Consider the following 25,928-nt stretch of genomic DNA (forward strand, 5'->3'; position numbering starts at 1 on the left):
GTTCCCAAAGAGATTAGATAAAACAATCTGAAGTTATAATGAGATAAAAGATAGTATGTACAAATATGCATTCATCTATCACTGCTTGAAGAAGGCACTCAAAAGCAAAATGGAAAATGAAGATTAACATTCCCAGGTAGGAAGTTCAAGCATCAATGAATACTATAGGAAATTTATGGAATAATACATACCATGGCACCCTTTCTGGTTTTTTATTTATTTTTTTATTAAGAGTTTTGTTGATACAGTAGAGAAAAGACAGAATAAACAGGTAATAGACAGAAAGAAGAACAAACATAAAATTTAACATCTTGTAATACCCATCTTTTGGACTTCCTCAGATCTCCCGCTCTTGCATTCCAAATTTATAAAACTTTAGCCAGCAACTTGTCACCTTGTTTCAATTCTTATTATACACATTTCCAATGTTTTGTCCCTAACTTTGAATATTTTTATCTAGGTCTTAAATACCTGATTTTAACACAATGTTTATTCAAAATTTATTTTTCTCGTAAAATTCACTCATTCTCATAATCTTATCAACTAACTTTATGGGCCCTGTTATTTTCAAATCTCTCATCCTTCTTAGCACTCATATAGTTTACAATGTTTTTGTAGATAGTCCTTGAATTTCTTCCAGTTTCCTTACATTTCCAACACTTATTATCTGACAGGTGATATATTTTTGCTAGCTTGACTGGGGTCATGTACCACCTATATATCATTTTCATAATATTTTCTTTCAAGGCATTACATGCCGTAAACTTCATACCGGTGGTCCATAACTTTTCCCAGTCAGCAAACATGATATTGTACCCAATGTCCTGTGCCCACTTTATCATAGCTGATTTAACCGTTTCATCCTGTGTATTCCACCTCAGCACCATGGCACCCTTTCTGAAGTGATAAATCTTATACTGGATACCCTGAACTAAACCCAGTTTAGCTGGCACATATGCAACCAAATGTGTAACCGAATGGCAGAATAGCATGGATTGCACAAATCAGTCAATGTTTTTGTGTATTTATATATTATTGCTATTCATGTGCTGCTTTTCTGTCCTGCAGCGGGTCTCAAGAGATAATGAGTTGGTCAGCTGGGGGAAATAAGCCACAGACAATGGGGGAGGTAAGGTTTGACTCAGTCTTGCCATAAAACATTATAGCACCAGAGTTGATGAGAACTAAAATTTGCCAGCTCCCATCTCTATGTCAAACAACAACAACAAGCCAACTGTATGGATCCAGAGCAGGGGACATTTTGCATTTGAGCTACAAGGTTGAATTTGGTCCCTGGTTCCCAGCTCATCATCAAACAACAGGGAAGACTTTGAAGAAGGCATTCTCTAACATCCTCACTGTAAAGTAAAAACACAGAGAGAGAGAGAGATGTTTGAACAGGGTAGATCTTCTAGACAAGGGAAGGGCAAAACTGAGCAGCAGGGGAATTGTTTAGCAGTGTTCTGTAAGATTTCCTCCTTTTTCCTGCAAATGACACCTACTGGCACTGGGAGAAACTCAAAAGATGCAAAAGGGGTGTGTGGGTTTGTGTAGTGTAAGAGCATTTTACCAAGCAGAAAAGGAAGACAGCAATGCTTGTGGTATAAGGTGTGCAGAATGCGGTACTAGGATTTAGAAGTATACACATCCACCCTGCCCTCCCACCTCAGGCCTTGGGCCAAGCTTAGGAATCCTACAGTTCTGTCGAAATCGGCCTCCCAGATTCTGGTGCCCTTCGGACATTTAATCGGCCCCAACTCAAATTGTTCCAGGCCACCTGCCACGCTGGCTGGTACTAATGGGAGCTTAAGTCCAACATCATCTGAAGGGCGCCAGCTTGACGAAGGCCGCTCTGCGGAGATGCTAAACCCGAGTAATCCACATCTTTTCTAGGACAGCGTAGCAAAGCAAACGGGAGTCTGTTCTAGTCTCCTCTCTCCCTCGTTTCCACCTAAGTTCCATAGACTTCGCCTCAGCTGCACGACACGTGCAGAAGCGCACGTCCTTTTCGTTTTGTTTTCTCGCCTCTGCGTTTCGGCTTGGCCCGCTCTCTCCAGCGCGGTCGCACCGCTTGCAGGCGAGTGGTCCGTCTGTTCTCCCGCCAGGGCGTTGCAGAGCCGGCCTGGGCCCTTGCTGATGCCAAGCGCAGCGAGAAGCCGATGCGCCCTAGGACCCGGCAGCTGCATGGAGCCAGAAGAGGAAGAGGCCGGGCGGAGCCTTGCAGCCCTCCGTGCTGCGTGTACGCCGAGACGTCACTGCTGGAAAGTGGAAGGTGGGCGGAGGAGGCGGGGAGAGAGGGCTTTACCGAAAGTGGACTGCGCTTGGCGGGGTTTGGATGTGATATCCTGGAATTCCCATCAAGTATTGATTTGGTTGTGAGATGAATAGATCAGGTTTCATGCGTGCCACTAACTTTGTCGTGTCTCCCCGCTTGCCTCGAGTCCTTTGCTGGTTTTCAGAGGCTGGAGTGGGGATCAATCCTGCGCTTGCTAACCTTTCGCGAGGACCTGAGCCCTGCCGTCTTCTCGCCGCCGGAGGGGAGGGGTGTGCGCGCGCGGTGCGGGAACGAGCATTACTCACGGCTCTTCCTGGAAAGTCAAGGTTGGAGCAGTAACGATGGCAGAAAAAAGCTACAATAAATCGCACCATTGCAGATGGAAATCGTTTTCAGAAAGCTGCGTGCTGCTCATGCAAGCAAAGTTGCTGCGGTTATTGTAGAGTCAACAACAACAACAACACCTTCATTAAAATGCCAGCCTTTACTACTTTTTAAAAAAACATTTATTCCGCATTTGCTCTTACCACGGAAAATCCACACACCAGACCATCATTCATAGCACATTCAGAGCTCATCACCCGTCTCTCCCCTCCCCCCACGGAACTGTAGTTAACCTTCCACACAGAGCTAAACGCTCAGCAGTCTTAAAAACAACAACAACAAACAGTTCCCAGGATTCTCTGGAGGGAGGGAATGTGCTTTAAGGGTAGGATGTATGCCAAGTATTTATTTATTTCATAACATTCACAAAGGGCTTGATTTTAGAAAACAAAGCAGTTTACAAAAGTAAAAAATAACACACATCTGCCGCCACTGCTAGTGTGGAAGCTCACTAGTGTAGGTTTTCGGGTGGGACGTGGGACTATGGGTATCCAGTTTGTGATGTCCTCTAACAGCACACCATGACTTCAATTTGCTCCTCGCTTCAGCTCTGCCTAGCTATTTTGTTTCCTGTGGCCCTTTCTAACTGAGCTGTCCCTCAAGCATATTTGCTTTTTTTTTACTGATTGCCTCTTGCTGAAGTCGCATTTGAATTTCAACAACCCAGTTATAGAGTTCATGTGGGGGGGTTACCGCAGAGGCTGTGATCACGGTACACGCACTGAGATATTTTCTTGCACAAGAATGCAATATATTTTTTATTTCTTTTTATCTAATGGAAATGGATATTGCTCATCCCTGCAGAAAAAGCCATGGAGCCAAGCAACAATTTCCCCGTGCTAATTTCTGGTAGCAACCATGCAGGTAGGAGCAGAACCACCTCCCGCTTCCCCCAGTCACTGTAGAAGAACACCATGGTCAATAGTGCCCAAAGCCATTGAGAGGTCAAAAGGAACCAAGGTGGTTTCATTTCCACCATCTGTCTCCCAAGAGAGGTCATCAATCAGGTTGACCAAGGCTGTTGTGGTGCCAAAACTGAGTCTGAAACAAAGCTGGACCAGGTCAACACAAGCCTAATACCTTATACATTATGTTCCAAGTGCCATCGATAGCCAGCTTTCTCCCTTTGAGATTACAGTGGGGATCATATAAAACTCCAAAGGTTCTGCACCTGCATAAAACTGGGAATTACCTATGATCAGTGTATAACTGATGTCTTTTGGGATTACTCCCCCCCCCCATTATTCAAGCCTTTCCTGTTACGTTTCCCTCTGTAATAATGAAGCCAGACATAAGTTTTGTTTTGACATAGGATGCATTCCGATGTGGGGGTTATCACATTAGTTTTTCTGATTACAATGTTGGTGCTTCTGCCCTGATATCCAGTGTTCCTTTTACACTGTTTTACCTGCTGTGTTGTGGAATTGTGGCTTTTTAAAATTGATGTACTCCCATGTCATGCTAAGTTCCATCCACATCACTGGCTGGCGTGTGACACAGCAGAGGATGTCACTGGACATGTCACCAACCACTACACACCCTTTATGCGCATGTGTGCTTCTGTTCCCCCATGAGTTGCCTATGGAAATGGTGGGAAAGCACAGTATGCCAGGATACCACCCCAAATTTTGTCCCGCAATTGTTCTAGGTTAATCGGGCTGAAAATTAGAAGCAATTAACACAGAGATGAGTGCTAAACTTCTGCTTGATTCTGCTAGATTTCCAGAAGCAGCTCAAGTGTACTTTCAGTTTGATGCAAATGTGTATTTTCCAGTATATAGTAATTAAAGCTGGGAATACCATAGCATTAGCTAAAGTGAACCCTGAAGGTATGAAAAAGTGCCAAACCTGATATTGCCTCCTGACAAAATCAGGTGTGGAAAGGTTGCCTAGTAAGCAACAATGGGGAGAAAGTTTTATAAGCTCTTGCTTAAGATATACTTACTACAATGATGTCTGAAGGTGAGTAGCATAGCCTCAGAGAGAAAGCATGGTACAAACAGTAGTATCTGGAAATTGGGGCAAGAAGCAACAAAGAGTCTTAAGCACCTTATAGGATAAAAAAAATACACTGGCATAGCTTCTGTGGACTGCAGTCCATTCATCAGGTGCTCTGGATAGCACCCACAAGACTTTCTGCCATAAAAAATGGTTAGTCTTTAAGGCGCCATAAGATTATTTTTACTGCAACAGGGCAACATAGCTCAAATGCTACCCATATGGAAACTGGAGCTAGGATGTTCCTTTGGCATAAGGTCCCCTTTGCTACAGAGGGAAATGATTTCCTGCTTCTCATCAGTAAACCTGATGCTTGGTCTTTAATTCCAAGGTGGAAACAGATGATTGTTTGCTTTTCCTAGAGAGCTGAAGGCTGTTTTAAAAAGATTGATGCTTGTCAATTGTACATACCTCATTTGCATTGCTAGCAAACCGGCTTTGCAGGGTTTGGTATTGTTGCAAAAGCTGACTGAACCTAGTTGGCAATGTGTGTGGGAGGGGATCAATGTTTCGTTATAAGTTTGGTGCGTGTATTTGTCAGACTAGGTGCCAGACCCCTCTAATCCCTGGATCAAGCAAGTGTTGAAATCTAATCAAGACAGGCTAGCTTCCTGAACCCCTGGATCCACCAAGTGTTAAAATTAATAGCCAGGAGGTATAAGGAGAACAAAGGAAAGGGCTCTGTGGAAGACAGCAAATGAGCAGGGCCCATCCTTCAAACTGCACATAGTAAGAAGGGCAAAAACTAGGGTTGGGAGTTAAGAGTTTGTAGTGATATGACCTAGAAGTAAAGCAGCAAGCTAGAGAAAAAAATCAGAGCAACATTTGAATCCAAGGCTATGGCTATGGGAGAAACAGTACTCTTTGGGGTGTTGATGCTGTGAACCCCTCCATCATAGGCTCAGGTTGTATATATGTGTAAATAAACCATATATCCTAAAGACAGCACAGTCTCCTCTGTATGTCATCCTCAAACACCTGTCAAAGCCCACACCTAAAATGGCCAGGGCCCCCGATGCCATTGCTGCTGCCCTTGCCATTTCTTACTGGCTCTCCGCTTGTGACCAAAGCAAAGAGAAAAAGAAAGAGTGTCATGCCATCAAGCTATGGGATGGTAACTGCTGCCTCTTACTCCCTTATCTGGCCTTTCCTCTCTGAGAAATGGTGGGGATTGGGCTCAGCATGAGCAAGCAAATGATTGTAGGAAGAGAGTGGCTAAAAGACATCCACTTCCAAAACAAGAACAACACATAGCTTCCTTCTGTATTCTTGCATTATTTCAAAGCTCCAAGTCATGTGGAAATGAAACCACCAGGGTTGAATTGAGTTTGATTTTTCTTTTCTTTTCAACTAGATCATTTTGATATATTTCAAAAAGGAACAACAGAACACAGGGCAATGTTGTTGTTGTTGTTGTTTAGAACATAAGCTATGCCCTGACTTTGAACTTCAAAACTGGTCCCTGGCAAGAAGTTAGTTTGTTGAGTGGGCAGATTACAGTACTGCAGAAACGTATAATTTGGTATGTTGGAGGTTTAAATTATTTGTATTGGGGGAAAATTTTGTAACCATGGGAAAGCCCTGGCTTTGCATCCAAAATATCCCACATTTAATCCCTGCCATTTTCAGTTTGGACTGGAGAAGGCTCTTGCCCAAAACCTGCAAAGAACTACAGCCAGCCAGGGCACACAGTACTGAAAACCAGTGCTCTGACTCAGTAGAAGGCAGCTGCATTTGTTCCTTCGTCTCACCTGGCTTTCTCTCCCAAAAAACCAAGAAATTCTACTTTTCATATTGACTGTTCCTTTAAAAAGTCACATGAGACGGTTAAAAAAAAAAGGTGATACCTAGCTGTATCAGCTTTTAATCTGTTTCTAGTTGCATACTATATCTGGCCAGGGAAAACAGGGCAGTTTGCCTGTCTTTATTTACCTGGTAAATGAATAATTGCCCTTTTCACCTTTTGGATGAGTCTGCAAATATCTATACATATCTATACATATCTATACAACTGCACAGAAGACAACTCTGCACGAGCATGTAATTGTTGTTTCCTAAGGGCAACACACTTGAGTTTATGCTATTATTATTATTATTATTATTATTATTATTATTATTATTATTATCATCATCATCATCATCACCTTCCTCCACTGTCAAAGACAGTTAACTTCTGAATACCAGTTTATGGGAATCACAGGTCATGAGAGTGGTGCTGCACTGAAGTCCAGCTTGCAGGCTTCCTATAGGCATCTGGTCAGCCACTGTGAGAACAGGATGCTAGGCTAGGCAGGCCATTGGCCTGATTCAGCAGGCTTGACTGTTGTTGTTGTTGTTAGGCACTTTTATCCTACTGAAAAGGGCTCCAATGGCAGGGCTGATTCCATATATAAAGTTATATGGAATTACAAATGTAAAAAAAGTAAAGACCAGTGCTGTGGTTTGGAATGTAGCTGAAGACAGTATCTATGTAGGGAAATAACTGTGTGGACCTTGGGCATGATAACTGCTGGCCCTTGGCTGTTTAGCAAGAGAGTCTTTTCATCTCTGGGTGGCTTCTAAACCTTTATCCAGGAGGGCTGTATCTGTTGTGTCATATGAGATCAACTTATTACAGATAGCCTGTGCAGGTAATGGCAGCTGAAATTGCAGCCACAGGCAGGGTTAGGAAAAGCATGAGGCGTAACCAAAACCCAGGCAAAACACTTACTGTTGCCCACATGGTAAGCAAACACCTCTGTGGCATGCCCATTGTTTGTTTCCAGCCTAATTCTTTTGCTTTGTTTGCTCCCTTTTGGAATTACTTGGGGGGAGGGGGAGAAAATTAAGTTTCCAACTGAGAAGTAACCAACAGGCATGGTTGCATTGGCTGTTAATTCTTACCTTCCTTTTGTTAGCTCAGGAAGAGACAAAACCTTTAACTAAGACTGTAATCTCTTAATCCTAGCTTTGATAAGACAGGAAAATGGGATTCTTAGTATTTGCTCTCCTTTTAATCATTAAGGCCCTATCTTAGTCATAAAATGGTTGCTTTTTGCTTTTGGGGTCCCCAAAGAGGCCTGATTTCCTTTACATGTGACTTTTCCTCCCTGCCTCACCTCCTCCTCTGTCACTTTCTGTTGCTGAACAGGTGCCCTCATCTCAACCACAAAAAACCCACCTCCTTGTAGACATATGGAAAGTTATTAGCCCTTCTCTCTCTCTCTCTCTCTCTCTCTCTCTCTTTTGCAAAACCAAACCCCCACTCTCTTCTATATTCTGCTTTCAAACCCAATCAGGTCCCATTTTCTTTGGTAAACCTGCTCTCTTTCTTACCCTTTTACTCTCAGATCATTCTTCAAGGGTGTGTTCACATTACTGTCCTAGAGCATAGTTACACCCCACCTGTTGTGTGTGCACTCTCCATCTTCCACTTAGTGTAGAAGCACAAGAAGGGTGCTTGTGGGGACCATAAGGAGATATGTGTGGGAGATTTGCTATCAAACCTAATAATGCCAGTTAGTATGTGAAGGGTTAAGGAACCACGGAGTTCTAAATTTATAGAGTAGGCTTACTGATGTCACCCCCCCCCCCCTTCTCCTGAGAGGGAAAAAGTAAGGCATGTAAGGTGGTGGAAACACTCAGAGACAGGGGATTGGTGGTAGGGTGGTGATGTGTGGTCAGAGGGAGAAGCGGGAGCAGACTGGGAGGAGGAGGTATCAGAAGGTGAAGAGGTAACAGGGTTTTAGTGAGCAGGAAGTGGCTGTGCCAGAGAACAGTCCAGAATCCGAGGCAGAGAGGAGTGGAGGCTGGAAAGAAGGGCAGATCAAGAGGCAGAGATCTGGCAGGCTGCTGAAGATGCCAGGGAGACTCCTCCTCCTGTTGCGTCCAGCTCCCCCCCCCCCCCCCCGATCTCCCAGAACCAGACAAGGAATGAAGAGTGCAGAGCAAAGAAGGACAAGATGAATAAATCTCAGGTTGCTGGGGAAGGACCCAGGAAAGCAGTCATGGAGAGTGGTGGGAAGGACAGAACCTTCAGTCATCGCAACTGGCCCACTGGGGCAAGACCTACTGGAAAAAATTGCTGTGATCAGTAGGCATGAGGTGTCTTGGTTTCTTTGAATAAAGAGTTAACTTCACTGATACTGTGTTTTATTGTTGACCTGCTCCTGACTCCAGCTCCTGACTGTCATAGTCTCATTGCTGAGCAACAGTGTGCAGAGCTCAGTGGAGTGGGAAGCCAGCCAACCAGAAAAATCTCTGAGGTGTACAGTGGTACCTCAGGTTGCGGACAGGATCCATTCTGGAGCTCTGGTTGGATCCCGAGGTTTCCACAACTGGAGGGACAGCTTCTGTGCATGTACGTGCGACAGTAGAACACTTCTGCACATGCACGTGCGGCAAAACCCCAGGAATATACTTCTGGGTTTACCGCTTACGTATCCCAAAGTTTACGTAACCGGAGTGATATGTAAGCGGAGGTTTGACTGTACTTGCCTGGAGGCAGAAGTCAGGTCCAGTCTTAGGTTTGGGCGAACAGCAATCCACGTGGTCAGTTGGTCCAGGGGTCAGGAAATCCAATGTTCATGGAGTCAAGGGCCAAGGCCTAAGACGAGCAGGAAGCAGCAAGGTAGGGCCAGGAACTTCCAGTGTTGTTACCCGCATCTGACTGCTGCTGGAAGCTCTGCGTAAGAAGGCTGAAGCCAGCAGGTTATCAGTGCTTTCTCTGTGTCCTTGAAGGCTGATCAGCTGCAGGTGGAGTCACTCCCCCTTCTCCCCCTTCAGGCTACTGACTCCTGGCCCATGGCACTGACACTGAGTCAGGTAGGATGTAAAGCAGCCATACCTAAAAGGATAAAACCCAGCTTTAACGGCTCAGGCCAATTTTTTTTTAATATAAAGTTGATTTAGAACCAAGTGAGACTTTTTCAACAGTACCCCTTTCTACCAGTGCAATCCTATACATGCCTCCTCAGAAGTAAGTACTATTGAGTTCAGTAGGTTTTACTTCCAGGTATGTGTGCATAGGATTGCAGTTCAAGTAGATATTTCCCCATTCCATTTGGATATTGCCCCAACATATGAAATGGAAGGCGAAACTGAAGGCCAAATGCACAAAATATACTTTATGGAAATAGCGTTCATGTAGTCTTCTATTCCATGAGGAATGTGAAGCTTTTAAAAGAACTGGCTGAAATGAAGACTCTGTGCTGGGAATGAGTTTGTTTGCAATTTTTATGCCTCCAGGGAAGATATTCCCCCTAGGAGCAGGCAGCGCTGAAATAATTTCTTCTGGGAAACCAAAAAGTAATAAGGCCTTTTCAAACATTTTTATTTAAAGGACAGGTGTTTGATTATACTATTTGAGATTTATCAATATAATGTATATTTAATCATTATGAAAATACATTCATACTTGTATTTGGGTTATAACCAATCTTAGTCACACTCAGAGGAGGACTACAACAATTAATGGGCATGATCAATGTCTCTTTATTTCTGTGGGTCTGCTCTGGGTGTATATTAGTTGGATATAATACATTATTTCCATATACAGTGGTACCTTGATTTATGAACGTAATCCATTCCAGAAGTCCGTTCTTAAACCAAAACCATTCTTAAACCAAGGCACGCTTTCCCTAATGAGGCCTCCCGCTGCCGGTGCCCTTCCACCCTTTGGCTTCTGTTCTTAGACCGAGGTAAAGTTTGTAAACCGGGACACTACTTCTGGTTTTGAAGTGTTCTTAAACCAAATAGTTCATAAACAGGGCTGTTCTTAAACAGAGATACCACTGTATCTAACAAAAAACTAAAATAATGGTGAAAATCTGGAACAAACCTTACTTACAAGAGTAGGAACAGGGTAATAGTGTATGAGAAAGTACTGTCTTAGCTGTGGACCTAAATTAGGAGTTGGTAATTATCTGGTTGGAAAACTAGACAAAGGCTTGCCAACCTTCATGGGTGAGTGGCCACTTTTGAATTTTGATAAACTGTTATGGGTGCCCACCACAAAATGACTGCTCTTGGGGTATGGCATAACACAAAATGGCTTCTACATCTAATTTTTTTGTGAGAGGGGGATTGTGTTCAACCAAAGATGAACTGTTCTGGACGCTTTGCTAGTACCATCTTGGTAATCAAAGATAACCCCACAATTATTGGTAGTTGCTGCAGCAATGAGCTCATATATGTTTATATATATGTACCCTTATTTGTGAGCTTGAGGGTGCTGGGCTCTGAGCTCAGAAAAGGGAACTATCTGTAAGACTTTGGTATTTGCCACCTATGCCCCCATCTAGTCAAGTGAGGTGATGGGAAGTCCTAGAGTGACCTATGATGCTCTGTGTCTAAAGAATATGTGCACTTTTGCTTAGGTGCAGACAAGCCATCTCTTTGGTGCAGTGTTCAACCTGTGTTTGTAAAGTCTAGGAGACCTACACCCATCTTTAATAAAGCACTGGAACTGGCCATTCTGATGTTTTTGACATCCTTCTTTGGTATCCCTGCACCCAACCACTCACAAAATCCCTCCTTTGGGCCAGCAGTTCAGAGCAGGAATACAGGACCACATTGTGTGGCATGCTGCCCATTAGTTAAAAGTTATACCTACATCAGCCACCACTATACTTGTTCAGTGAGCCCACCAGCACTTCATGTGGTGCCTATGCAAGTTTTCAGTAAATATTGCCTCAAAAATCAAAATGCACGAGAGTCTGTTTATTCTTATTGCTCAATTTCTGTTTGCACATTCTCAGCCTCTCGTACACTGAACGTGTTCCCCAAAATATGTCTACATTTTATTGGATACCAGAACTGGACACCCACCTTCTGTTCTGTTCTGTTCTGTTCTGTTCTGTTCTGTTCTGTACAGAGGAGGGGTTCAAGGAAAGATGCAGCACCACAAACATGGTAGCAGCTGATGGGAGGATATATTTTGGGTTGCCTGACCTCCAGGGCTGACCTATACATGCTGCTTGCATGCTTCAGCCCAGCAACAGCTGGCTGAAAATTATTGTATAGACTCCCTGGCTGGGGTCTGCCCTCCTTTCCATTCCTAACCAAACTTTTACACAGCCATGGAGTCCTCTCCCTTATAGAGTGTTACCATGGAAAAAAGAAAGACTGCACTGGAGTGAAGGGAATAGTCCCTAAGCCTAATTACACACATACCAATAATGGGGTGGTACACATACAAAAGGATGCTGACCAAGGATTCCTTGTAACAAGCAAATACGGGAAAAGGTGAGGCTTTGAGAGAAGCAGCCGCAGCCCCGTGTTGCCTCTGGGTTTTTGCTATGTTGCCTTCCCTGAATTGCTTTCTCCAAATCAGCACTGAGAAAGAACTACTTTTATAATGGCATGTAGTTTAGAGAACAAAGACCCATGTTCCAGGAACCATAATGGCATAGATTGTGAAAGCATTATCCTTTGCCAAAATCCAGTGCCAAAATCCAGGCCTGTCTTGATTCACGTGCATGGGAACAGCCGGTTGTCAAGGCCCAGAGTAAGTAGCAAAATCCAGCTTGCTCCAGCTTGTTCTTCAGCCCCTGTAAGAAAAACCATTCTGGAAAATGTATCTGTTCTGATATGTGGTTGCTAAGCAGTTGCTAAAAACATCTAGGCTTGATTTTAAGGTTACTGATAGAGAATCTGCAGGGCTTTATTATACCAGGTTTTAAATCTAGCTACTGTATTAAAGAAATTTAATAAATGAAAGGGCAAAAAGGAATTAAGATGTGTTGCTTTTTAAAAGCACTATATGTAATAAAGAATATATCATGAACATAAATGACTCCAGCAAGCATTGACTTACTGCACTTTCTCAGTCTGTCTGAGTACTCCAGTACAGTATACCTGAAGGAGCGCCTCCACCCCCACCGTTCAGCCTAGACTCTGAGGTCCACCACCGAGGGCCTTCTGGCGGTTCCCTCACTGTGAAAAGTGAAGTTACAGGGAACCAGGCAGAGGGCCTTCTTGGTGGTGGTGCCCACCCTGTGGAACGCCCTCCCATTAGATGTCAAAGAAATAAACAACTATCTGGAGGCAGCCCTGTTTAGGGAAGCTTTTAATATTCAATGAATTATTGTATTTTAATATTTTGCTGGAAGCCACCCAGAGTGGCTGGGGAAACCCAACCAGATGGGCGGGGTATGTATGTATGTATGTATGTATGTATGTATAAATAAATAAATAAATAAATTATTATTATTACCCCACAACTTCCCCCTGGAAAAAGGCACTGGTGGATAGCTCAGTTGGTTACAGCATGGTACGGATAACACCATGTTTTCAGGTTTGACCCCAGATGGGACAGCTGCATATTCCTGCATTGCAGGGGGTTGGACTAGATGATCCTCAGGGTCCCTTCCAACTCAAAACAAATCTCTGATTCTACAAAAACCCACTCTTTGCTGCTGAATCAGAGCAAACTGCAATTCAGGTTTTCCACAGATTGTTGTTCTGATTCAGCAGTATAGAGAGGGTTTTCACAGGGAAAGCATCAGGGCAAAAATAAGAAGTGCTTGGAGAAGGGCTTGGAAAGCCTGGACCCACCCCTAGAAATGCAGAGCAAATGTAAACGAGCACTTACTAAAACTATTTTTAAATGCAAAATGCATTTTAATTGTGACATTTCCTTAAATTTCCAAATGTGCCCTCTGGCCTGAAAAGGTTGGCAGCCCCTGGTCTAAGTCTTTAATACTAGGGCAACTTTAGCAACTTCAGCTAGTCAAGTGGGTAGCAGATTTAATTGAACACACATGGCCAATACAAACACCATAACAGTTGGCCTCTATTTTGGGAAAGAGGCCAAGGATCAAAGATTCTGAAAACATTTATATATTGGCACAATATTTTTAATGACTTCGGAAAAATAAAATTTAAGAAATGAAGGATACAGAAATTCACAACAAAAATTGGCATCAAGAACTGTCTGCAGCACTCACTGACTTCAATGTGTCAGTGCTTTGGCAGCAAAAGGGACCATACTGTGAGGGGACTGGCAAAGAGACAGGAGATGTTATGGACTATCTTTATATGGTGGTTTCTTACATTCAAAGTTTTCTTACATCATGGCTGACACATACATAGAAGCACCGGGATTTTTTTCTGCACAGCCACTGCTTACAGCTGCAGCTTTGAGAAAATGTAGAATATATTGCATGTGGCCATCGCTACACAGCAGCTCTTCCTGTGCCAATCATGTGGTGATTGTAATGTTGGAAATGCTTTTAATTCAGAACATGCTAGGACCATGTTGTGGTACCCAGGAAGGTACGGTGTATGTTCTGACAGAGTGAACTTCAGTTTTGTATAGGAAATGTTATGCTGTACTCAATATGTGATATTTTCTCTAGGTTGCACACCCTGATCAGTCTAATTAATCAGTCTAATTAGCAGCATCCTACTTTTGTTATACCATGTTTTCCTGAATCTACTTTTTCCCCCTGCTCCATTTAGAGAGAATAATGTTCCTTTGGGAAATACTAGTTTGCTGATTTGAGCATGTTTACTATTGCGATACTTGGCTGTTTCAAACAAGATTCTTTACTGATTGCCAGGAAAAGAAAAGAAAAAATCCCACTAATGGTAGTCAGCCATGCCAAGAACTAAAAGCACAGAACTTAACAGACCTTGGGACTGAAGTTTTTCCTATAAAAACTGGACACAGATCTGCTGGCATAAGACAGGGCATGTATAGTAGCAGAGTTAATGCCAGAGAGGGGCAAAGGTCTAGGGAAACCCATGATGTTGATGATCTTTCAGGTTTCTTCCCTGAACTCTTAACCTCTTCATTTTAAAAGTCTAGTCCTCTTATTAAGGGAGAGAGAAAATGAAAACAACAAACAAACCACACGAGCAATATACTGTTTAATTGCTCAGTTAGAAGCAAATATGATCCCACATTCAGGTTTTCTAGATAGTGAATGCAAAAAAACAACAACAGTGGGATAACTAACTGATGCTTGTCCACAGCACATTTTCTATGCAAATGCAGATTTATTTATTTTTTAAAGATATGAACTACCTATATTTTGTGTTATGTTGTGAATTATAAAACTCCACCCAATGTGTACTTGGATTTACCTCATCTCAAAGTTTGCTTTACTTGAGATTTCTTCTTCTTCTCTGAATGCCAAACTGATTTCATTTTGTATTGTGCCATGAGGACCTATTATACTCCTTTCCTGTCACTGGGAAGGCCAGGGAATCACTGCAGGCTGTTATCTGAGCACTGGGAGCTGCATCCTTCTGAAGTGTCAATCAGCTCATCGATGCTCCCTAAGGAAGGTGCTACATGGCTGCATTGTAAACATTTTGGCAGGTGTCAATACCAGAAGCACCATAGTACTTCAGATTACTCTGGCCCAGGCAAGTTTTATGACTTGTAAACAGGCAATGGCCTGTGGCAGAAATGCAGGGAGGCACAGCCCAATGAAGTTAACACAGTTCCTATAAAATCTATCTAAGGAGGCTCTGTCCCTGACTCATTCAAATTCCTATTGAATTTTCTATTATTATTATTATTATTATTATTATTATTATTACATGGGAAACACAGTTTGTTCTGCACAGACGTTTTGTGCATTTTTAAAAGCTAAAAGAACATTGCTCTGCTGTAAATCTTTGAACACCTCCACCCCTCTGTCCATTTTTGAATTATTTAGCATCTCCTGTCAACTTATAAAGTTAATTAAGGCAGTCAATACTGTACTGAGCTTCAATGCAAAGCAAGAGGGTCGTTGGGAAGAAGACAACTGGAAACCACCCGACCTTCCTTTGTCCTTCTAGAAATGCTCTAAGTGGGCTGCATTGTAACTGACAGACTTCCTTAGTGGTACTGACAAGCCCCAACCAAACGCTGGGTTCAAAGCAAACATGCCTTAATGTAAAGAGACGTGTGAGCACAGTGATGCAGGCCCAAATGTAGAACACAGCAAGTCCTGTAACAAGGGTCTCCTCGGGAAACATGAACACTATCTCTACAAACTAACTAAAAAAGGTGGGAAGGCTTGAACAAACGCAGCACTGTGGCCCTGTTACAGGACTGCTAAGCAGGAAAAAGAAAGAAAAGCAAAAGAAAGAAAGAAAGAAAGAAAGAAAGAAAGAAAGAAAGAAAGAAAGAAAGAAAGAAAGAAAGTATTTAACAGCAGCTGGATCTTCAGAGAGATCAGTGGGTGAAAATTTTGCAACATGGAGATAAGCATTATCACTTGCTCCTGTCTGAAGATCTAGCTACAGTTAAAAGGGAGAGAAGCAGAGACTGGTGGGAAAAAAGAGGCAGCCTTATTCTATAGCAAATAGATTATGCTTTATTGAGGCATGTGATTTTTACAAAACAAACTGCCCTTTGGGTGCAAGGAATAAGAAACTAGGAAAACTGGAAGACCCGCTGAGGGTCATTTAGTCCAACCCCCTGCAATGCAGGGATCTCAACGTGTCGTCCCCCATCCAATCTGAAACCATACTGGACCCTGCTTAGATTTGTGAATGTGCTAGCAGCTTTATTGCTGGACCACTAGGAGCAGGATTAATATTTGAAAAAGCAAGAAACAATAAGCCCTAGTAGAAAATTACCCACACCTCAAGAGTAGAGCTCACTATACAAAATCAACCAAAAATGCAAACCTAGAGCAGCACACAAAGCATTACTTAAAGGGCCTGGTTTTTTAAAAAATATCCACAGCAATCAAACTTTTCAATATGTGTTTAAACACAACCAGAGAAGAAAGAGGTTTCTGCTTGTTGTGAAGCTATTGAAAACACAGGATCCCTCCTAGAAAACAGAAGGCAAACCTCTCGTTCCAATCATATTGGGATGGGGGTCAGCGATCATTCAGAACTTATCCTAGCAAAAAGAAGGCAAATATCTCATTTCAATCGTATTGGGGTGGAGGGATAATTCAGAACTTATTTTGTGGCACATAAAAGTCTTAATTCAGCATGGAAAAAAGCTAACTCTTATGGGGTTATTTGCTTCACAGGATATGAGCAGGAAGGAAGTGCTCAGCTTCTAAAAAAGAAAGTAGACAAAACATGCAATGGTATCTCTGTATGGCTGCATAAACAGCAATCATAAATTGATTCTTGTTCTTTTTGTTATTGTGCATAATAAAAGGTGCTGGAGAGGAGTGTTTTGGACTTTGAATCAGTTACAGATAGGTAGCCGTGTTGGTCTGCCATGGTCAAAACAAAATAAAAAAATTCCTTCCAGTAGCACCTTAAAGACCAACTGAGTTAGTTCTAGGTATACCTAGAACTAACTCAGTTGGTCTTTAAGGTGCTACTGGAAGGAATTTTTTTATTTTGTTTTGGACTTTGAAGTTTGCTTTGTGTTTCTGTTTAGAATAAGTTTTGTAATGTTGGGTGTTCACAGTATTTTGAATCCAGAAAGTGTTTACCCCACTCAAAACACATTCATATCTCCTGTATTTCCCCTTTGATAGAACAAGTACCAGATGTGTGCAGCTTCAGCCAAGATCAAGACTTGGCTGAGTCCGTCATGTTTGTGATGCATGGGATACAACAGAAACCAACAAACAAATTCACCCAAAGCAACATCTGACTGCACTTTGGAATGATGTCCAGATCTTAAATGCTGGTTTGGCTTTAATAATGTTTTTGCTAAAAACATTTTTTGTTTAGGCAAGCCTATGAAGACATGTTTTAATCTGGTTGGTGTGTTTTTTTAATAGCTTATTGCTGATTTTAATTGTTTTTTGAATAGTCATTTCAGTTGCTGGGAGCTACAGGCTCTGTGCAACATAAAATAGTATTGCTCACCTGCACAGAAATCTGAAGAGACTGAACTCTGCAGCCTGTGGAGAGCATCTGTGCAAGGCTAAATAGAGCAACCCCTCAACAAAAAAGCCAAACAACATTGTGGTCAGCGTCTACTACTATAGGCCACCACACCAAAGAGAGGATGTGGATTGTGTCTTCCTGCAACACATGTTTCAGAGAAGCAAGAATTAGAAGTCACAGAGAAATTCAACTGTCCTGATGTTTGCTTGTTAGACAAACGCTAAGCATGGAATATCGAACACATTCCTGGCATGCACTGCTGAACAACATCCTCTTGCAGAAGCTGGAGGAAGGACTAAAGAGATTAGCTGCCCTCCATTTGATCATAACCAGTAGTTTGGTCAGTGAGGTTAAATCAGGAAGAACCTTGCGGGGGGGGGGGAGTGACCATTCAACACTGGAATTCTTATCATTAGGAAAGCTAAAGGTTAGTACTGTATAGTGGATTTCAGGAAGACTAGTTTTTAAAAAGCTCAGATACTAGGTAAGATTCCATGGCCAGATATACTAATGGAGAAAGAAACTCAAGATGTGAGGGACTTCCGGGTTAGCGCGAACGGCTAATGGCGGATTCCCTCCGAGCTCCGGAGGGAATCGGCTCTACTAAGGACGGGTCTTGCCGTGCCGGCGACACGGGGACCCTCAGAAACCGCAGGCGCGGAAGCCTGCGGACTTGGTGACTCGGTGGGCACCTTAAGCGCCCTCCCCGACCCACGAAGAGCCTTTTTAAAGGCTGCGGAGAGGGTACGGAGAGTGGCGTGGTGCTGAGAGTAGACCGCTACCTCAGTGGAGTGAAGCCGCAAGCCATGGCCGGAGAGCGCTGACTTTCTTCCCAAAATTTGGACTGGATAACAAAGGACCCGTGAGTAGTGGAATTTGGACTTTAAAAATTTTATCCTGTGAATTCGGCACGATCGGGGGATGTGTTAAAGGGAAGTCCGCACCCCCTCTACTTATAGACGATTTAAAGCAAGGAACGGAGAATTAAGGTGGAATGAATACTGTTTTGATGATTTAAAAGTTTTTCACAAATTTGATAGAAGAAGATTTTGTGCTGGAGAGAAAGGGAATTTTGGAACTTTGTGTGTAATCCCCCCCAAAAACCCGGGAGTGTCCTATTTGGGTGCTGGAGGAAGAAGTGAAAGGAGTTTGACAGCTGTCAAAGAAGCTGTCAAACGGGCATAGTTGGCAGAGAGGGACTGACAGAGAATCAGACGCCTCGGACGTGAGGAATCCGGGCTAAAAACTATTTTTTGTTTGTTTTTTTTGGACATTTGTCTGGGAAGGGACAGAAACCGGGGCGGGGGGGGGAGAGAATAGAACTATAAAATGTTATGTTTTGTTTTACTTGGTCAATGTGACCTATAATTAATATAATAAAGGGAAAATTTGTGGAGGGGAAGTTAGATCGACCTTAAAAAAAAAGAAATTAATGATTATAAGAGAATTGGATATAGATAAACAAAAAGAATTTAATTTTTAAAAAAACAATATGAATATCTTTAAGAGGTTAGGTAAGAACTTGCTGAATTAATTTTGGAACTGGGATGTAAGAGGAGGGGGTGGGGGGAAGTCAATGAAAGTGGGTAAAGAAAATTAGGGTATGTAATTGTATTTGTGTGTTTGTGTGTTCTTGTCTTTGTGTGTGTGTTTGTTGTTATAAAATGTAAAAACCCAATAAAAATTATTAAAAAAAAAAAAAAGAAACTCAAGATGTAAGGCACAATCACAAACGTTTCCAATGAGAAAGAAAAACGGGACACATCTTTAAAAGGTCTGTGAGGAAGGCGAGGGGAAGGGGGGGGTTGGATTTTGTTTCCTTCGGCTACTTGTATGGATTGTTGCATATCATAGAGGCATGGATATTTCGCCTGTTTGTAAAGATATCATTCTTGATTATCCATTGGGGAGTATAATGTTAATTTAGAAACCTAGCAAATACTCTGAGACTCAAGTATCAAGGTACGTACAGTGGTACCTCCGTTTACAGACTTAATTAGTTCCGGAGGTCCGTTCTTAGCCCGAAACCGTTCTTAACCTGAGTTGTGCTTTCGCTAATGGGGCCTCCTGCCGCCGCCGTGTGACTTCCACTCATACCCGAGGAAAGTTTGCTACCCGGAACACCTACTTCTGGGTTAGCGGAGCTCATAATCCGAAGTGTTCGTAAGGAGGACAGTACGTAACCCGAGGTTCCACTGTAGTTAAAACTCCATTGCACATGTAAGAGCTGACACGTCTCTTTTGAAGTTAAAAGACTCCAGACTTCCTTGAGCCTGTAACCTGAGGGGAGGAACATGTGATTGACAAGGGAGAATGTACATAAACTGGTAGATAGCTAGGAGGCTGGCAGTTCAAGTTATACAATAAGGAAAAAGCTTTGGAAGCCTGGCAGATAGGCAAAAGGTCTTCTATTTCACTCTTGTTTGGTGAAGAGCAAGAAGTAAACTCCTATAAATGTGCACAAAATGGATATGCTTTAATTTCTGTTTTTAAATCCTCAGTTTTGCATAGTACAAAGACTGTGGCCCAGGGATTGGGAACCTGGGGTTCCCCAGCTCTTGTGGGACTCCAGTTGCCATCAGTGCCAGTCAACAGGACCAACAGTCAGGGGTGATGGAAGCTGAAGTTCAACAACATCTGGAGTTTGCCATTCCTACTGAAACCAATAACTTCATAACACTGGAGCCAAGCTGAAGTGGTTAAGCATTCTTTAGATTCCTCCCTGTTCATAAAACCTAGGTTTTAAAATTTCAGCAAACCTAAATATCAAGACACTCTGGCACCCTCTAGTGTCCGGTTCTTAATTTTGCAGCTTTAGACAGCAACAATGCAAGACTTCCAAGGGCTGCTTCCAGCATTGCTTCTGTTTTACAAAGCCTGATACAAGTTTGAGAGCAGTTTCTGATGTCTTAACAAATGTTGATGGAAATGTGATCAAGCAGTACTTTGGTTTTTATGCTTTTTCTGTACCATGGAAGATGCACCAACTATAACTGCCCCCCCTGCCCGATCTCTTGAAGGACAGAACGCATACACCCCCAAAGTCAAGGTGTGTGTGTTTTGTTTTCATAGAGGAGCAGCAGTGGGAAAACAGGAAGTGCAGCTCAGTCACACTTCTTGTTTTGGTGGCTGTTCCATTCCCCCAACTGGGCAACCATTGAAGTCACCCATCAGAAATCTTCTATGAAGCTAAGCTCCCCAGTTCACACAGCTCAAATAATTTGGCAGTGTGACTCACATCTGTGCACTGGTTCTCAGTGCCCAGTACTGTTAATGTGGTAACTATCAACATTTCTGACCATTATTAACATTATGAAGACAAATTCCATCTTCTTCCCTACACCCATTTTCAACACTCAAGTAGGGGGGTGTAAAATGGTGTGAACCCGGATTGCTCTTGATTAGCATGGAGTGGCTCTGTAAGGGGTCAGAATGTGAAGGTAGTAACCAAATTATATAATATTGGTCTTTGGCTCTGTGTTGTATTTGCAAGCTAGTAGCAATTCCCTTTCAATCTGGTCATGATAACAAATTTGTAGCTTCAAGAACTGGCAGTGCCTGGGTGCTTGGTTTTTTAAAATCTTCTGTCCCCATCTTTTCCCTATTGTGTTGTCTTTCAGATGAAAAGCCTGCAGCTAGGATCCACCGTGGGGTTTTTTTGCTTATTGATTTTATGTATGTGAGCCATTCTGGGATTTGAGGCTGAAGAATGTAGAATTGCTTAAAATAAATACCCAATCAGGAACAGGCCATGTGATCAGACTCTCCCTCCCCTCTATTATGAAGCAGAGATTCCTCCACCAGGCTTAACCATGACTAACAATTAAATTGGCAGCAAGGGGAATTAGAGTTACTGGCGAAACTGAGGTTGTCTGATTAATCTAGGATCTGAAGCTAGCTCTAAAGTATGGTTTCAGGTCTTGTGTTAAGTAGAACCCAGGTTAGTCCTGCACATAGTTAATGTTGATTTTGACAGGGCGCTTGTCCCATCTGAGCATTATTTAGCTGTTAACTCAATCCCCAGAATAGTTCCCACCTGCACATTTTTAAATTCATGTATGAACAGCAACTTTGGTTTTTCCCATTTATACCAGTAGGCATCTCTTTTGTGTTTGTCTCTGCCTTCTAATTTGTTGATTCTGTTATGCGAGTTAAGTACTGACAGGGCATGATCACATATAGCTGCTCACGTTTTGTTTTGTTTTTAATTCCCCGCTTAAGAAGTGTGCAAAAGCACAATGTCAAGCAATTGTCATTTGCTTGTGCAGCTTTCTGGTTCTGTGGAAATGTGAGAAAAGTATATATAAAGTACTGTATATTAAAAGGCCAAGCACCTGGCACACCCTTGCTGCCATGCTGGAAAAGAAAGGAATTGTAAATTCTCAGCACACTCTTTTCAGATTGGTGCCCAATATATCTAGTGTAGACGTTTTCTTCTTTTTCTTTGGTGATCACTTGTAGCTGAGTAAGATTGTCTTTCATGAACACGGTCTTAGCAGTGAGTCTGTAAGTGACTGTGGAGGTCAATTCTGGGGGCATAGGTTTCCGGGTGAGAGTTGATCATGGTGAGGGTTTGCCAAACATGCCTTCCTCTTAGCACGTTTCTCTCTTTCGTCCTGATTTTAGTTCGAGTGTCTTCAAAGTCCATGACACCTTTGGTAAAGGCTGTTCTCCAACTGGAGCACTTGCAGGCCAGTGTTTCCCTGTTGTTGGTGTTTATACTATATTTTTTTAGATTTGCATTGAGAGAGTCTTTAAACCTCTTTTGTTGACCACCAGCACTACACTTTTCATTCTTAAGTTCGGAATAGAGTAGTTGCTTTGGCAGATGATAATCAGGCATCTGAACATGACCAGTCCAATGAAGTTGATGTTGAAGAATCATTGCTTTGACACTGGTGATCTTTGCTTCTTCCAGTACAATGGCATTAGTTCACCTGTCTCCCAAGTGATATGTAAAATGTTTCGGTGACACCCTTGATGGAATCTTTCAAGGAGCTGAAGATGGCATTTATAAGTGGTCCATGTTTCACAAGCATACAGGAAGGTTGGTCGTACAATAGCTTTATAAACAAGCATTTTGGTTTCCCTGCAAATGTCCCAGTCTTCAAACACTCTGCACTTCAATCGGGAGAAAGCTGCACTCATAGAGCTCAGGCGATTCTAGATTTCAGCATTAATGTCAGCCCTTATGGAAAGATAACTGCCCATGTAGGAGAAGTGATTGACACTTTCCAACGTTACACCATTGAGTTCCATTTGTGGTGCTGCAGAGGGGTTGTTTTGTGCTTGTTGGTACAACACTTTGGTTTTTTTGGATGTTGAATGAAAGGCCAAGCTTTTTGAAAGCTTCTACAAAGATATTTAGGATGGTTTGGAGGTCATTCTCTGAGTGTGCACACACTACGTTGTCATCAGCATACTGAAGCTCTATGACGGATGTTATGGTAACCTTACTCGTTGCTTTCAGTCTACTCAGATTAAAGATCTTTCCATCTGTTCAATATATGATTTCTATCCCGGTGGGATCAAGTGGGATCATGGCAATGAAAATAATAGTTGGGGTGATAATAAAACCCTGTTTAACACCTGATCCTACTGTGAATGGTTCACTTTGAGAGCCATTGTCATCTGCGATTGTTGCTGTGATATTATCACAGAGGAGCCGTTGGGTGTTCACAAATATATCTGGGCAGCCAATTTTCAGAAGGACAGTCCATAGGGCATTATGATTTACAGTGTCAAAGGCCTTGATCAGATTGGTGCCCAATATGTCTAGTGCAGAAATTTTTAATGTGGTTTGCTTGTGCAGTTATCCGGATTTGTGCAAATCTGAGAGATCAAGAGGGAGGACCCAGGAAATAGTTATTAGCATAGCTGGAAAAGAAATGACAGCATAGAGGAAGTAGTGGGCCCAGAAAGGGGAGGAGGAGGAAGCGACAATGGATCCACCCAATCCAAAGCACCAAGTTTTGGAGCCCAATCCCCCCCCCCTCACAACTCATCCAATTATCTCCATATAGAGTAAACTCAAATTTACTGGAGAGGGATAAACATGGGAGATTGGTACTGTTTGAGGTCAATGTCTTGTGGACTATGCAAATTAAATGGGAATGCAAACAGCTGCAAACATACAGTAAACTCCAGTGGATACAGGCCCTAAATAGCTAACCATGCTTAAGCCTGTCAGAGGAAATTTATAGCTCCAAAAATATTGCTTGGAAACATTACCTTGTTCTCTCTCGCTCAAATTGTCTAACAATGACTATGTAACTGATAGCATTATGTTTGTGTTTTCTAGTGAAACGTTCACCATGACCATAGATTTTTGTCTTTGTTCCCACAACTTGGGAAAGGGACTCACCCATCAATTCTGAACGCCAATTTAAAATGTTTAAAAGTCACATTGGAAGATTTGCATCACATACACACAAACCAGTTAAAGTACTCTGTTACCACTTTCCCAGTCATGACTTCTGCCAAGGAATCCTGGGAACTGTAGTCTGGAGTCTCCTAACAACTCTCAGCACTTTGACGAACTACAGTTCCGAGTATCTGTTGGACAAAAGCCATGACTGTGACAGTGGAATCCAAGTGCTTTAATTGGATTGTGTGGGTGTGCTGTTACAGTTTGCTAGGCTCCTTATACCTTCGGATGAATGACGGATATTTGTCAAATTCAGGTTTTCAAACTGCATCATGTTAAAAGTGTCCTTCCATTAAAAAGGTGATTGTGCAGCAAAGTTTGATTTTCATTTTTTGGAGAGATCACCAAACCCACCTGTCACTCTTTACTCTAATGTCTATAATTTTTGGGAGAACCTCTAAATAACAGAAAGGAGTTACATGAGAAAAGCAAACTTTTGCTTTCAAATTTTATTGAAGGTACCATCTTGAAGTGAAATGTTAAGCTGCAAAAATGGTGAATGTGTGTTTTCCAGCTTTGGTACGTGCTGCTGGCTTTGGTTTTCATCAATATAATACAGCCAGATTTTCAGGACAGAACACAGTCTTCTCTGATCACCGCTTGCTGAGTTCCTGTGATGCTAAGATGGCTGCCATCCTTCAGTTATCACAGTACTGTACCTTTTGTATAGACAGCATCAGCACAGTGATAACTGAGCCAGGGCAGCCTGTCAGTCATTGCCTACCCATGTTCTTGGGATGAGTGGACTTCCAATTACCAGATGCAGATGGCCCCAAGACTCAAAAGCTTTACTTCTCCTCAGCTGCATGTACAGAAAGATGAAGGTCACAGGGGGCACTGATGCTCGACTCTCGTCACCGCTGAATCTGATGCACACATAATAAATATACAGAAAAATTTGCTTGGAAGCTTATTCAGTAATTGAGCAACCATGCTGCAGGCACTCTAGTTAATTGTTCATGGTATGACTAGATGTATTTTTATACAAACGGCTCAGAGAACAACAACAACAAAAATCACTGGTACAGCATTTATTGACAAAATGGTGGCCGAGTCATTCCAGAGAGACTGGCATCATGCTCAAAAGACTCCCATTTGTGCAAAATAACAACACTGTGGTTGAAGAGCCGTTCACACGGGGGGGGGGGGGGACATGGCATGGCTTGTCTTTCACAGTGCTGCTGAAACCAACTGAAATGTTGAGTCAGGATTCAGTGATGCGTAATTATTAGACTGGCACTCCTACTAGGCCTTATTATGTCACTTTCCTCAGGAAACGTTTCACATGAAATCATGTTTTACACAATACCTATTTTTAAAAGCAGTTTTCAGACTTGGAATGGGGAGATCCTGAAAGAATAAACATCACCCAATGGACCTCAGTTTGTTTGCTCCGTCACCAGCATGTACTTTCCGGAAACTCCTGAAGATATTTTTGTTTCAACAAGCTTTTTCCAGCTGGATGAAAGGGTCTCTACCTTAGATGTTCATTTTGTATTGTTTTTCACCTATCTTCAGTAGTTGTTTTGTACTGTTTTTACGGTATGTTTGTAAATCACGTTACTCATGTAACTGGGAATCCCATTCAACTCCATTAAACTTGCTTCTGCATAAACATGCCTAGGATTGTGCCATTGGACCATTACTAACAGAACAGGTAGAATAGCAATGGTGTTGCAACTGCAATATTTCAGGCTTCTGCCTTGGGTGCTTGCTTATATTTAAATCTAGCTGTTGTTGTTTTTGTAATTTTTTTTACCTGCTTTTAATGGTTTTTATGGTATGGTTGTAAATCACCTCTGGACCTATGTGAAAGGTAAATCATAAACTAATTAAAAAACACCACCAAGACCACCAGAGCTGTTATGTCTTGTTTTGACTACAAATCTAATCTAGGTCTCAGAGTTTTAAAAATCTAAGCTGTGGGGGTGGGGTGGGGAGGTGCAAACTGTTTTGTCCACAATACGTTTAAACTTCTAGGTGCCGAATAAAGAAGGAAGAGTGCAGAATTGCTGTCAGCAAACATTAAAGATCCTCTGGGTTTGCAGTGCCTGGTTT

General features: G+C 42.3%; 1 long non-coding RNA gene across 3 annotated transcripts in view; it reads right to left on the reverse strand.

Moving 5' to 3' along the window:
• Positions 1 to 1,004: 1,004 nt before the first annotated feature.
• LOC309344659 overlaps positions 1,005 to 25,928 on the reverse strand; it is a 135,506-nt gene continuing 110,582 nt past the window's right edge. For 2 of the 3 annotated variants that reach the window (XR_014157813.1, XR_014157814.1), the window contains exons 4-6: positions 24,628 to 24,736; positions 19,566 to 19,723; positions 9,948 to 12,186 (exon numbers count right to left, since the gene is read on the reverse strand). This is a non-coding gene — a long non-coding RNA (uncharacterized lncRNA). Of the gene's footprint in view, positions 1,359 to 2,494; positions 9,483 to 9,947; positions 12,187 to 19,565; positions 19,724 to 24,627; positions 24,737 to 25,928 lie in introns of those variants that run through there. The other variant, XR_014157812.1, reaches the window with a different exon arrangement.

This window comes from Podarcis erhardii, assembly GCF_964252035.2.
Source record: "Podarcis erhardii genome assembly, chromosome: 6".
In the NCBI taxonomy this organism is placed as follows: Eukaryota; Metazoa; Chordata; class Lepidosauria; order Squamata; family Lacertidae; genus Podarcis; species Podarcis erhardii.